At 34.0% G+C, this 12,425-nt stretch overlaps 2 long non-coding RNA genes across 4 annotated transcripts; both read left to right on the top strand.

The window, feature by feature from the left end:
* Positions 1–3,656: 3,656 nt before the first annotated feature.
* LOC145795058 (uncharacterized) lies at positions 3,657–6,209 on the top strand. The gene is made up of 3 exons (XR_014335235.1): positions 3,657–4,718; positions 5,704–5,755; positions 5,972–6,209. It is a non-coding gene; the product is annotated as an uncharacterized LOC145795058 (long non-coding RNA).
* A 238-nt stretch (positions 6,210–6,447) lies between these two features.
* Positions 6,448–11,113, top strand: LOC145795057 (uncharacterized). Of its 3 annotated transcripts, none has more exons than XR_014335234.1 (5): positions 6,448–6,683; positions 7,757–7,787; positions 7,869–7,927; positions 8,091–8,164; positions 11,066–11,113. It is a non-coding gene; the product is annotated as an uncharacterized LOC145795057 (long non-coding RNA). The 3 variants fall into 3 exon arrangements; XR_014335233.1 differs by lacking the exon at positions 11,066–11,113 and adding an exon at positions 8,847–9,174 and having other exon boundaries at positions 6,449–6,683; XR_014335232.1 differs by lacking the exon at positions 11,066–11,113 and having other exon boundaries at positions 6,459–6,683; positions 8,091–9,174.
* The last annotated feature ends 1,312 nt before the right edge of the window (positions 11,114–12,425 follow it).

Genomic DNA, 12,425 nt, shown 5'->3' with positions numbered 1-12,425 from the left:
TAGTCTAGTAGACAGAGTTAAATATGATATTTTGAATTGTCATTCTATTATCACATTATTGCATATTAAAAGCTAAACAGTGAAGATTAATCCACTATTAAAATTAGTGTTACTAGTTTGACTTTTAAGGGTTTGTTTTTGCATATTTAAATTAGTGTTACTAGTTTGACTTTTAAGGGTTTGTTTTTGCAAGCTAAGGAGGAAGATTACTTACTATCCTCAAGCATGGTTCCATATCATCTTATCTAACATGTGGACTATTTATTATGATCATGAATTGTATATCTTGTAATTTAATTTATAACTCTTCTAAAAAAAAAAAGTGTTTAGAAAGTAACAAAAAATGTCAAATTTGCTTAAGTTAAAAAAAAAAAAAAAAAAAAAAAAAAAAAAAAAACCTAAATCGCAAACTGAACCGCACCCGCCCGCACAAACCGCGAACCGCATCGCGGGCGGTTGCGGGTCCATTTTTCCCCAACCGCATAAGTGCGGGTCGGGTCGGTTTTGACCCGCACCCGGCCAAAACCGACCCGCGAGCAGCCCTACTTCTTGCACTCAAGCGGTCTTTGTAAACTCTCAGTACTTTTGCAGGTCTGCAAAAGTATTGGGAAGTGGTAATCTATGCTCAAGCAAAACTTCTTGAGCTTGAGCGATCTTGGCTCGAGTGGCCCTTATTGAGCTTAAGCGTTGGTCTTCTGTCTGTAAAAGTACTACGAGTTTGTATTTCACGCTCGAGCGGTCTACGCGTATATCAATCCGTAAAAGTCACTTTTGACATCACTTTTTCATTTCACTCTCTCTCTAAACATTCCAAAAACCCTAGATCTACGCACACTCTCTCTAAAACTTACCTTCTATCTACAAAACACCAAGATCTAGTGCTTTCTTCACTCTACTCCCTTTGTTAAAAAGGTAGAACACTCCGTGGGCTCTCTTTTCATCGGAACAAAAATGGGTTTCAGCTTCATTGAGGTTTCTCCACACTCTCCTTGGTCATCTAACTTCAGGGTAAGGATTCTCCACACTCTAGTATGGGTTTTGCCCTTGCTATTTGTTGTTTCAAAAGAATATAGTGGTTTGGGGGTTTTTAGCAAAAACCTAGGGCTTGAAATCAATATTTAAAAGAGGGATTTTCAAATGGTTCCTTAAAAAAAGTTGTGATTATGAATTTGTGGTTAATAAATGTTGAAATGAGATATTTCTTGTATTGAAATGGGTTTCAAAGAGAAAGGATTTTTGTCGTAAAATGTGAATGTCGAGATTGTAAAGAGAACATGGAATTGATATTGAAAATTGTAAAATTGAATTGATGATAATGATAGGGGTGGAATTTGACATGTATTATCACTCCCATTTGAGATTTTGGAAAAAAGTATCTTAAATGGAAATTTATTTATCTGTTAGAGATATTTGTTTTGGGCTATTGGTGGAAGATAGATATGATTGTTGCAGAAATTGTATGAGAACTAGGTGAACTAAAACTAAATTCTCATTCACTTTGTATTGAGCATTGTTGCATACTAATTAATACATTGTAAATGTATATGATTTTGAGAAAAATTGGTGAATTTAGGAAGGTATGTAACACCAAAGTTAAGTTGGCATGTGTGTCCAGAGTGAAAGTCCTGAAAAACGGGCGTATACATGGGTGCCGATCCTGCAGACAAAATATCCGTAAAATGGCAATAGTAGTGCTTACATAGATTACGTTTACATGGGTCCCGTTTGACGGGATTCCCGCATATGAAATATCCGTGAAATATTTTACTTGTTTGAGATTCCCAAAGTTGTACTTCACTACCTTGTTTACTATTGTAAAAGATATTGTTTGATGAATTGTGATATAAACTTGACATGGCATGGATATTTTGGAAAGAAATGTAAATGTTTTGGCATGGGGTATTATATATGCATTCACCTTATGACTTTGTCAAGATTTATACATTGTGTTGTAGTATTTCTATAGGGCTTTGGCTCACCCTATGTGGGAAAACCATTTTCAGGTACTGGTGATATGCCTCCACCAAGGACTTAGCTTGGAAGGACTATGGAGTTGAAGGCTCATCGTTGTTATTTTGTATTTAATTTTGTACAAGCCTAGGCTTTATCTGCATTGAGCTTAAGACTCATTTTTAATGTCCCCAAGTATTAACTTGAAAAGATGTAAGCCATTAGGGCATATGGTTATCTGTTTAGCTTTCATTCTTTTTCGCTACCTTGTAACGCATGCGGTATATTTAAGATGTACTGTTTATGAATGTATATCACATGTGTCACCTTTTGTATGTCAAACTCTGATTAATGAAAGCTTATCATTTCATTTATATTACTATTTATTAGTTGTTATGAGATGAGTATATTGTGTTTATTTTGGGACGTTACAATTAACAAATAAATTTATTTTTATAAATTGTTATACGTAAAAAAATTCAATTGTTCATAATAGTATATTTTATTTTCATTATATCTTTTACACTAAAATAAGATTAAAAAATTTCATAAATAACTTTAATTTATTTGAAATTTAATAATTAAATTGTTTTTAATTGTTCAAATTAAATGATTTTTCATAAACAAAATTATAAGTATAAGATTAATAATTTTTACAATTAAAATTTAAAATTTTCATTAAGTTAAAATCATTTATAAAATTGTTGTCATATTAAATAAGAAGGGTAAAATTGGGGTAAGACAAGTCATTATAGATCAATGAATCTTTTGGGAACCTTTTATCACAAATATGACGTAGTTATTTATATTGAAACTTGATAGGACTCATTCGTAATTTTAAGAGCAAAATAGGACTTATTGATTATTTTTCGAATAATCCATGGCCCAAAATTTTATGAATCACAATACCAATTTTGAGTTCATATTAGTTCATCTGTCTAAATCACCTGTAACCTGTTTTTCACAAACCAAACAAAATATAATCTATGACAACCTAATAAAGAATAAATCCTTACTGCTTGAACTAAAAAGGTGATTTAGTAAAATGATTATTTCCATTTATAGTGTTAAGTAAAAAAGTCTAAGAATGGAGGTCAGGGTAATTTTAAAACCTTCAGAGGAACTCTATGTAATTTCAAGAAACTTGAAGGGGCACTACAAGAATTTACACATTTTGCGACCACTTTTGCCGACCAAAAACATTTTGGTCGCAAAAAAATGACATTTGGCGACCAAATATTAATTAGTCGCGATTGATCTTTATTTTTGGCGACCAAATATTATTGGTCGCTGAAGGTTATATTTTGACGACAAAAAAATGAGTTGGTCGTAGAAAGTGGTATACTTTTTCCGACCAATTACAAATTTGGTCGCGGAAGGTCACATATTTTTTGGCGACCAAAAATTTGGTCGGCAAAATGTTATTTTCAGCAACCAAAAAAAATTTGTTGCCAAATTAGTACTTTTAGCGACTAATATTTTAGTCGTCGTTGATGGAGATTTGGGAACGAAAAAATTTGTCGGCGAATGTACCTTTTCTGCGACTAATGTGGTCTTTTGGTCGACAAAAGTTTGGGAGGGAAATTTGATTTTTATAGAGGCGGGAATTGAATTTTTTTTGCGACAAAAAAATTTGGTCGCCATTTTTAAAACGACGTCGTTTTGTACCATGCATTCACCTTCCCATGCTCTCTCTCTCTCTCTCATTTCCTTCTGCTTGCATCGCTCTCCTACTACTGATTACCCCAACCCACTCCCTCCACCAGCTCCAGCTATGAAAAAGCATATACATACACTTTCAAAAACCCATAGCATAAATTTCTAGGGTTTGAATTTTCAAATGCAAGTCCATTCTTCTTTTTCTTCTTCTTCTTCTTCATAAATCAGAGAGAGAGAGCGAGAGTGTGTGATAAATTGAAATTGATAATGCCAAGGCAGAATCGGGTTGTGGAGGGTTTGATTCCCGGATCCTGCAAGATCCGAAAGAGGGGTTGCTCTTCGTCTTCGTCTTCGTCCTCTGTGTTGCAGAATTACCGATTCAAGCGGGCCATTTTGGTGGGTAAGCCTCGGGGATCCAGATCGAGCACTCCGGTTCCGTCTTGGAGGACGACGGCAGCGAGCGGTGGTTGGAGGTCGAGGCCGGTGTCTGCGAGGAAGCTGGCGGCGACGCTGTGGGAGATGAATGACGTTCCGTCGCCTAGGGTTGGGGACAATTTGGAAGAGAAGAAAGCGATCAAGAGAGAGATGAGAGTTAGAGAGAGAATGGGGGTGCCGAGATCGGTGCATTTGGGTTCTCTACCTCCGCATTTGTCTGATCGGTGCATTCTTTTAAAATTTTAAAATTCTTATTTATTCACATATTGGGAAATATACGAACTATAGATAAATTTGCAATTTCTTTATGCCTCTGACCCAGTATAGTTGAGATCTCAAATGCAATGAAATGTCTGACTTGCTGAATTTTTGCTACATACTTGAACATTTCCTAGTTGGGGGTTGCTTGAGCACGTAGCATATTTTAATTTTATATTATACATTTTGCTAATGCTTGTTCTAGTTAAATGTGGAAAGTAAATTTCTGGCTTCCCATATTTCGTTTTGGGTTATGTGGTGAGCAGACCACAATGAAGTATTAAATTATTATTTGTTTCTATGTTTCTGTTATAGGTTGTGAAGAGCTTCTCATCTGGTAAAAGAGAAGGTGGAGATTCTGTAGCAACTTGTTTACCACCTAAAGGGGAATGGATTTACTGTGCTGGTGAAGATAGGTATGGCGTAAGGGCATATTGTTCTTGATTATTATATGAACTTTTGCCCTGTTTTTTAATGCTTTCATTTAGTAAATCAGCCCTTTTGCTCTTATTGTTATTAAATGCCTATATGGCCAGGAGACAAACCATATTGAGATTTTTGTTTTTTTGGCACTATTGGCTGTTCTACTTCAGGGCGGTGTGCCTAACAACACCACAAGTTAATTACTTGTGAATAAACCTTTTGGATTCATTAAGTCTTCTCAAGATAATTTACTTGTTAATATCATACTAAAATATGAAAGAGGATTGGAGACAGCTAAGGAAATGTGGTAAACAAGGAAACTTAGCCTCAAAATTCTAGCCTGCACTGACCCATTAAAATAAATACGAAGACGGCAATTTTAGCCAGCACATCTATGAGATTGTTTCTGTTGCCAGCATCAAGAGAATAATCTTTTATATTTGTGAACAAAAACTCATCATAATCAGTATGATCATATTGATGCAGAAAGATTATAAAGATGAAGTATCATATTATCAGTTGAAAAGAGATGCCATAAATCAATCTCCCTTCTCCTGTGCCATGTCTACAGAACATGGTGAATTTTTGGAATTTTATTTTAGGAAATGAGATGCTACAAATCATTCTCTCCTTGACCATGCTATGTTTATGATATGCAGTGAATACAGTAACTCATTCCTTTTGTTCTGTTGGTTCCCTGTCTTCTTGTTCATCTCTTTAATGTGGTGGCAATGGGTTTTGTTGTTTGGAAGCCTATTTTAATCTTCCAGTTCATCTTTATTGGATTTGATTATAAAATAAGCTTATTGCTTTGGAACAGCTGAGCTGTAAATACTAGCCTATTTCCATATCCTTGAATTGAATGCCTTGATGTCTTACTGAGAACCACATGCTTCTGTGATAACAATTTTATTGCTTAGAATTGCTACATTTATGGGATTCGTTATTAACTCTTAACGATTTATAAATTTTGTGCAGAAATATGTACTGCTTTAGCTACCAGTATGGTAAACTGGAGCATCTAATGAAGGTAATCTTTTATTTTTTCGGAGGCCAAGCAAGTGCCACAATCTCTACATTACAAGAATCGGCAATTATGTTTTGAAGTTTGATTCATTCTTAGTTTTATAAACAGGATGTGGTATTAATTGTTAGTTATATTTATTTACTAATTTGGCTTGCATTATGCAGAAATCCAATATTTCTGGCTTGAAAGTGCTCTTATTATTTCTTAATAATTTGGCAGGTCCATGAGAAGGATGTAATTGGTATCACACAACACTCCCACAGAAACCTTGTCGCGACATATAGCGAAGACTACATGATGAAATTGTGGAAGCTTCCTCAGTGGTTGGTGTTTCTGCTGTTAGTCTAAAACGCAATTTAGGTTGCTTTATTTATTTTCATTTTTCTTTTCTTTTTTTCTTTTAAAGGCTAGTTTCCTACTAGTTATTTTGCCTTCACTACAGGAAAAAAGGGTTATGGTGGCGTTTTTTTAACGACGTTTTTTAGACGTCACTGTTATTAACTTTTAACGGCGTTTTTTAAACGCCGCATATTCTTTTAACCAAAACGACACCGTTTTATAATAGGAGGCGTTGAAAAACGCCTCCGAATGCAGTATACCACACGTGCCTTTTCAATCCTTATTTTGTATTTGGGCCCTCTCTCAACCCATACGCATACATCATTTGGAATCTGAGAATCTGAGCCCCTCTCTCTCTCTCTCAACCCTCTCTAAGCTCCATCGAAGATTCAGATATTCGAAGCTCCATCGAAGCTCCAGATCGAACCGATTTCGAAGCTCCGTCGAAGATTTAGAGATTTGGTGATTTCCATTGAAGATTTAGATATTCGAAGCTCCATCGAAGCTCCAGATCGAACCGATTTCGAAGCTCCATCGAAGCTCCAGATCTGACCTCTGACCTCTCGATTACTCGCATTTCAAGCTTAAATCGGTACTCTCTCTCTCTCTCTCTCTCTCTCTCTCTCTCTCTCTTTACATGAAGCTACATAAATAGAAAGTTTCATTTTCAAGATTTCATAGAAATCATCTACATGAAGCTAATATAAACATGATGGAAAATTTAGAGTTATATTTTATGCCTCTGTTTCTGTGTGCTACTCTGTTACTTAGAAACTATGGATCTTATGTAGATATTTACTTAGAGTTGTATGAAAATATTTACTTAGAAACTATGGATCTTATGCAGATTTAGCAGTATTAAATTTGTCAAATATACAAGCCTTTGTCTGCAGATTTAGCTCTGAATTTTTAGTTTATACTTTATGCCCTGCACTCTCAATTTGTGTTTCTTTTACTATCAAGGAAGCTAAATGAACTAGAATGTCTCTTGATCATGGGATTTAATTTTTTACTATTTTATATTACCAATAGAAGTTGGAACCTGCATTGTTTTCATAAATGATTTAGAGATACATGTTCGAACAAAACTAGTTATCCTTTTTTTTTTTATAAAAATTTTTATATGACTATATTAAAATCATAACTTTTTGTTGTTCATGGTTGGTTTCCAGATGAGTCCATTGTAAAATAGATTCTGATTCAGTGGAGCTCAAAACTTTGATTTTCGTAAAATGTATCTAGTTTTTTTTCATAACATCTTATATATATATATATATATTGAATGTCATAGGAATTCTGATGTTCAAATTCCTTTAGAACATCAAAAGCAAGTATCAGCTTGAGCAAGCATTATATTTTGGTTAATATCACTATGATAGGAAAACCCATACCATTTCAGAATGATACTCTACTCTAGTTCATTGATTTGTTTACTCTATTACTTAGTTAATGCTTGTGATGTAGACAAAGACGGTAAGAATTGTACAATGCTTCTTTTGCAATGTAAAGAACTCTGCCACTATGATATGTCTTAGTATATTGGGTATATGTGCATACATGTGAATGCGCACAAAAGATACACACGCAGACACGAAAATGCAGGCTTTTGGTATTGAAACTTCATAGACACTTCTTATTGTTGGAATTGTGTTTTTGCATATTCAGGATCCAGAGGAAGCTCATGCGAGAAGGGGAGGTGAGCTTCCTTCATCTGGTAATTTTTTGTTTTAGATCTTGTTAGTGTTTGAAATCGTTGCTTGTTCCGTTGGTTAACCAGCTCCATGGACATTTGATCCTGAACTACTGCTAAAATGTCTCAAGACTTTGAAGAATCAGGTGAGTAGCTATTTATGTTGAAATTGTAGATTTAGTTCATAGACTTATGGAAATTTTTTTACGGCTCTCTTCTATAGTACTTTGGAATTTATTGCTTATAGGCAAGAATAGCATGTATGCTTTCTTTCCTCATATTGAGTTCTGATGGTTATTTCTCTTTCAGGGATCAGTTTATGCTCCTTCATTTGACCATGGTGTTGGAGATCCAATTGAAGATGATATTTTTGTGAACCTTCAGTAAGTATTTTTCTTCGTTTGGATATACAATTTTTTCTTCTTTTGGATATACAATCTTGTTCATATCTTTTGATTTTCTAGGAATGAAAATCCTCATCAATGTTATGGAAAGGAAGCCACTAATAATTTTTGTTTTTCCTCTACCTGTACCTAAGTTCCAAAAAGATCTTAATAAATGTTTATAGGGCGGATCACTTGAACTGTGTAACAGTTTTCAAACTAAAGTTAATTGCTATAAATATATGATTTTGACGATGGTAGCTTCATATGTAATCTGCTTCATCTGCAATTTCATAGTATATTTGATAATGGTGATAAAAAATGAGGAATACATTTCTAAAGAGTAATGGCCTAACAAAGATGTCTCCACTTCCTGTTCCCTTTCCTTTTTGGAAAACTTTCGTAATGCTCCAAGTGTATGTTTTGTTGAGATGGCTTGGACTCTGGCATTTATGTCAACATGGTGACTTGACTTAGACCTGTATGGAGTTGCACTTTATAAACAAATTATATTTTGTTTGACGGCATGTTCAACCCTTGTAAAATAAGCTTGTAGTAAATTACTATCTCGCTAAATGAGCTGGGAAAAATAATTTTTCCTCTTATTTTGTGGCAACATTAAATTCAGAATTTTGGGGACTTATTTGGGATAATGTCTTTTGGATGCTGATTTCTTTCAAAGGTTCATCGAGGTTGACATTGAGACAGCAATGCAACAAGTTTTAAAGAGACATGTATTGACCGGTCTGCATTTGTATATTGTTAATCAACCACTTGTTAACATGCATGATGAAAAGGATTGGTGTGTGTTGATTTTATTTCTGTGTATTGTAGGAAAATCTCCAGATGTTGCTAAATGGCTGGTAAGCTTGATGTCATGGTGCTTATAACTTCCATTGATGGTTTATTGATTCTTGTCTATTACTGGTTCCACATTACTTAATGTACCCCTAAGTTTTTTGGTTTTTTGAAACTTATATGACCAAATTAATCATGTAGAGAGAGTACAATGACCGGCCTAATTGCAGAGCTAATTGACAAGTCCAAGAAAAATGCGAATTTGTTAATCAAGTCGATTGATTTTTGTAGTTGAATCCTATCTATAATTAGAACAGGGAAAGAATTGACAAGTTCAGTTCAATCGTGTTCACCATTTGAAGCAAAATGATGAATGACAGTCTAATGGCGAAGTCATGAACAAGTTGAATATAAATGGTCATGAACAAGTTGAATAAAAATGCAGATACTAACTTGTTTAAGTTATGGTGACTCGGAGAACAAGAGTAAGAAGCGACTGCAAGGTTGGTGAATCTTGTTTCTTCTAAAGTTAATATTGAAAATATAGTAAATTTATGTATTTATTTTTGGTTATACAAATGGAAACAGTACGATTACTTTTGTCATTATATAGTTTTAATGTATATATTGTAAGTTATTGATCAAGAATTTGAAACCGGTTATATTTCTTTCTGATTGTAAAAGTGGCATAGATAGTGCAACTTCAAAATGGAATAGTATTATTGTTTATAAAATGTTGCATGACAATATGCCAGCCAGTTATGGTCCTTCAGCATAAAAGGGATCACATATGTCCAAAAAAACAAACCATATATATATATTAGCTGTTTGTGCAAAATCCAAAGAGGATGATGGGTTTATTCATTTAGAAAATGGATAACCCATTTGGATTTGGTGGGTCCAAGGTAAAAGTAGTGCTCATTTTTCCCATAATGTGCATGATACATTCCTTTTGGGGTCATCTTTTTACTAATTAACTTGGATGTAGGTCAACATTAAAACTGACTCAAAGTTGTGAGGGGTTTTTTTTTTTTGTGTTCAAATTATAATTATTGGGACTAGAATAGAATCAGTGAAAAATATATATAAATAAATAAACTATATGGATGTATTTATTTATGCCTCAGTATAAATTGGTGGCTTTTGCAGCCTAACAATTAAATTGTTTGACAGCATCAGGACGGTCGCATTCACTATGATTTGTTGTACTACATTTATATATATATATATATATATATATATTGAAGGGGAAATTACATGGCGTAAATAATTATCAAAAAAGTAGTAATTTTTGTGGGGGTGTCATTTTTGCTTTGTTTGACAGCGTCAGCCTAACAATTTTTACTGTCTGGTATTTTTAAAAAATTTGTTTGTCAAATGCCTGAATATGTAGTTTTATTTGCACGCCGTTGTTCCTATCAGTTAATGCCATCTTCTTTTCTTTTCATTTTTAAATTATGATTGTTCTTCAAGTAAGTTATCTTTTTGGACCAAATAAAATCTAATTTTTCATGATAATCCACACCACTATATATATATGAGTAATGCAATTCATCACTGTCAGTAGGAGTAAATGCTGATAGTGTTTCACAATTGAAGAGTGTTGTATGGAAAGAACGGATGGAAGGTTATTCTCTCTCCATGTCCAATGTTTATACTTAGTTTTTCTGATTTCTCTTGAACATGTACCATGAGTTTTGGTGATCATGAAGGGAAGAATGAAAGACCGTCAAAGTTTATGACGCTGGGTTTACCACTATATGGAACGTCACTTGCGCCATTCCTCGAATTTATGTGCTATGTTATTGCCTATTGGGAAATTGGAAAGTAAGAAATATTTATTGTGCTGAAGGGCCCACTTCGGGTGAATTGCAAATTTTAGGTCATTTAAAGGGAATGGAGCCTTGATAGTTAACTATGCCTGAATAAGTTCATGTTAGGTCTTCAATAACTCATCATTTGTAAGATATGCTACCTAGAGAAGTAATTAGTGTCTAATATAACTGCTCAACCTCCAATTAGCAATCATTGAATTGTATTTGTGTTGGAGTAGGATTTGACAATGACACAGGTATTTAACTTTTTTGCTTATCTTACTGGCAGGGTTGTTATGGCTATTAGCTTATTAATCATCGTGTACTGAAATTTGCAGGCACAACAACAGGTACAGCTTTATTATGCCAGCTAGTTGTCTCAATATGATGTACATGTTTATAGGATTTAATTGATTTTTGCAAAGATACGGGTTTGCAATCTAGTGTTGCTGCCACTATCATGCTTCTCTGATAAATTTTCGAATTCTGTTTCTTTATTAGGTGCCTTACATCACTACTGCTTTGATGGATGCGAAGCTGGGCACGGAAGGGCGCAAGGATCTTTTTGATTGGCTATCAAGGCAACTTAGTGGATTAAAACTTAGAATATGAATTATGTATTGTGTGGAATAGTTAATGAATTAAAACTTAGTGGATCTTTTTGATTGGCTATCAAGGCAACTTAATGTATTGTGTTGAATATGAATTGAAAACTTAGAATAGTTGTATTGTGTCGAATGTTAATGAATTATGTATTGTGTCGAATGTTAATGATTCAGTTAATTTGAATGATGCTTTAAAATTATAGGTTTATTATGGATTGATTGAATTATAACATCATTACACGTGTATTGTTTTCCTGCTTTGGTGACCAATTTATTAGTCGCGACATCCAAAATAATTTTTTTCTCAAAAAATGACAATTGCCGACCAAGAGTTTTGGTCGCAAAAAATACATGTATTGCCGACCAAAACAGCTCTTGGTCGTGGAATCTCACTTTTGCCGACCAAAAGTTTTGGTCGCGAAAAGACACAAATGGCGACCAATTTTTTTGGTCGCGAAATATGATAATTAGGGACCAAAAAATTTGGTCACGAAATGTAATAATTGGCGACCAAACTTTTTGGTCGCGAAATGTGACAATTGGCGACTAAGAAATTTGGTCGGGAAAATATCACTTTTCGCGACCAAAGTGTTTTGGCGACAAAATAAATTAGTCGCGGTAATTAAATATTTAGCGACCAAAAATTTAGTCGGCAAATCCAACTTTTGCCGACCAACCAAAATTTTGGTCGCGAATTACTTTTGCCGACCCTCAATTGGCGACCAAAGTAGCGACCAAAAAAATTGGTCGTGGATAACTTTTGCCGACCAAAAATAGACTTTTAGCGACCAATTTTTTTGTTGCCAAAAGTGTTAATTCTTGTAGTGAGGGTTTAACCATTGTAACAAAATAAATCCTGAGTTTTTAATTTTGTTAATCTAAATCCTAATATTTTGATTTGTTTCAATCTAAATTATTTGTTTACTTTTCTTAGGTAAAACTGACGAAAAAATAGCATTTTGGTTATTAAACTTAGGAAAAAACAGTATTTTAGACATTTTATGTATATTTACATTGAGTTTAATAACTAAAAAAATTTTTTTT

Source organism: Camellia sinensis, chromosome 7, assembly GCF_055761805.1.
Source record: "Camellia sinensis isolate YWXY chromosome 7, ASM5576180v1, whole genome shotgun sequence".
In the NCBI taxonomy this organism is placed as follows: Eukaryota; Viridiplantae; Streptophyta; class Magnoliopsida; order Ericales; family Theaceae; genus Camellia; species Camellia sinensis.
This window is presented reverse-complemented; position numbering and strand designations above follow the sequence as displayed.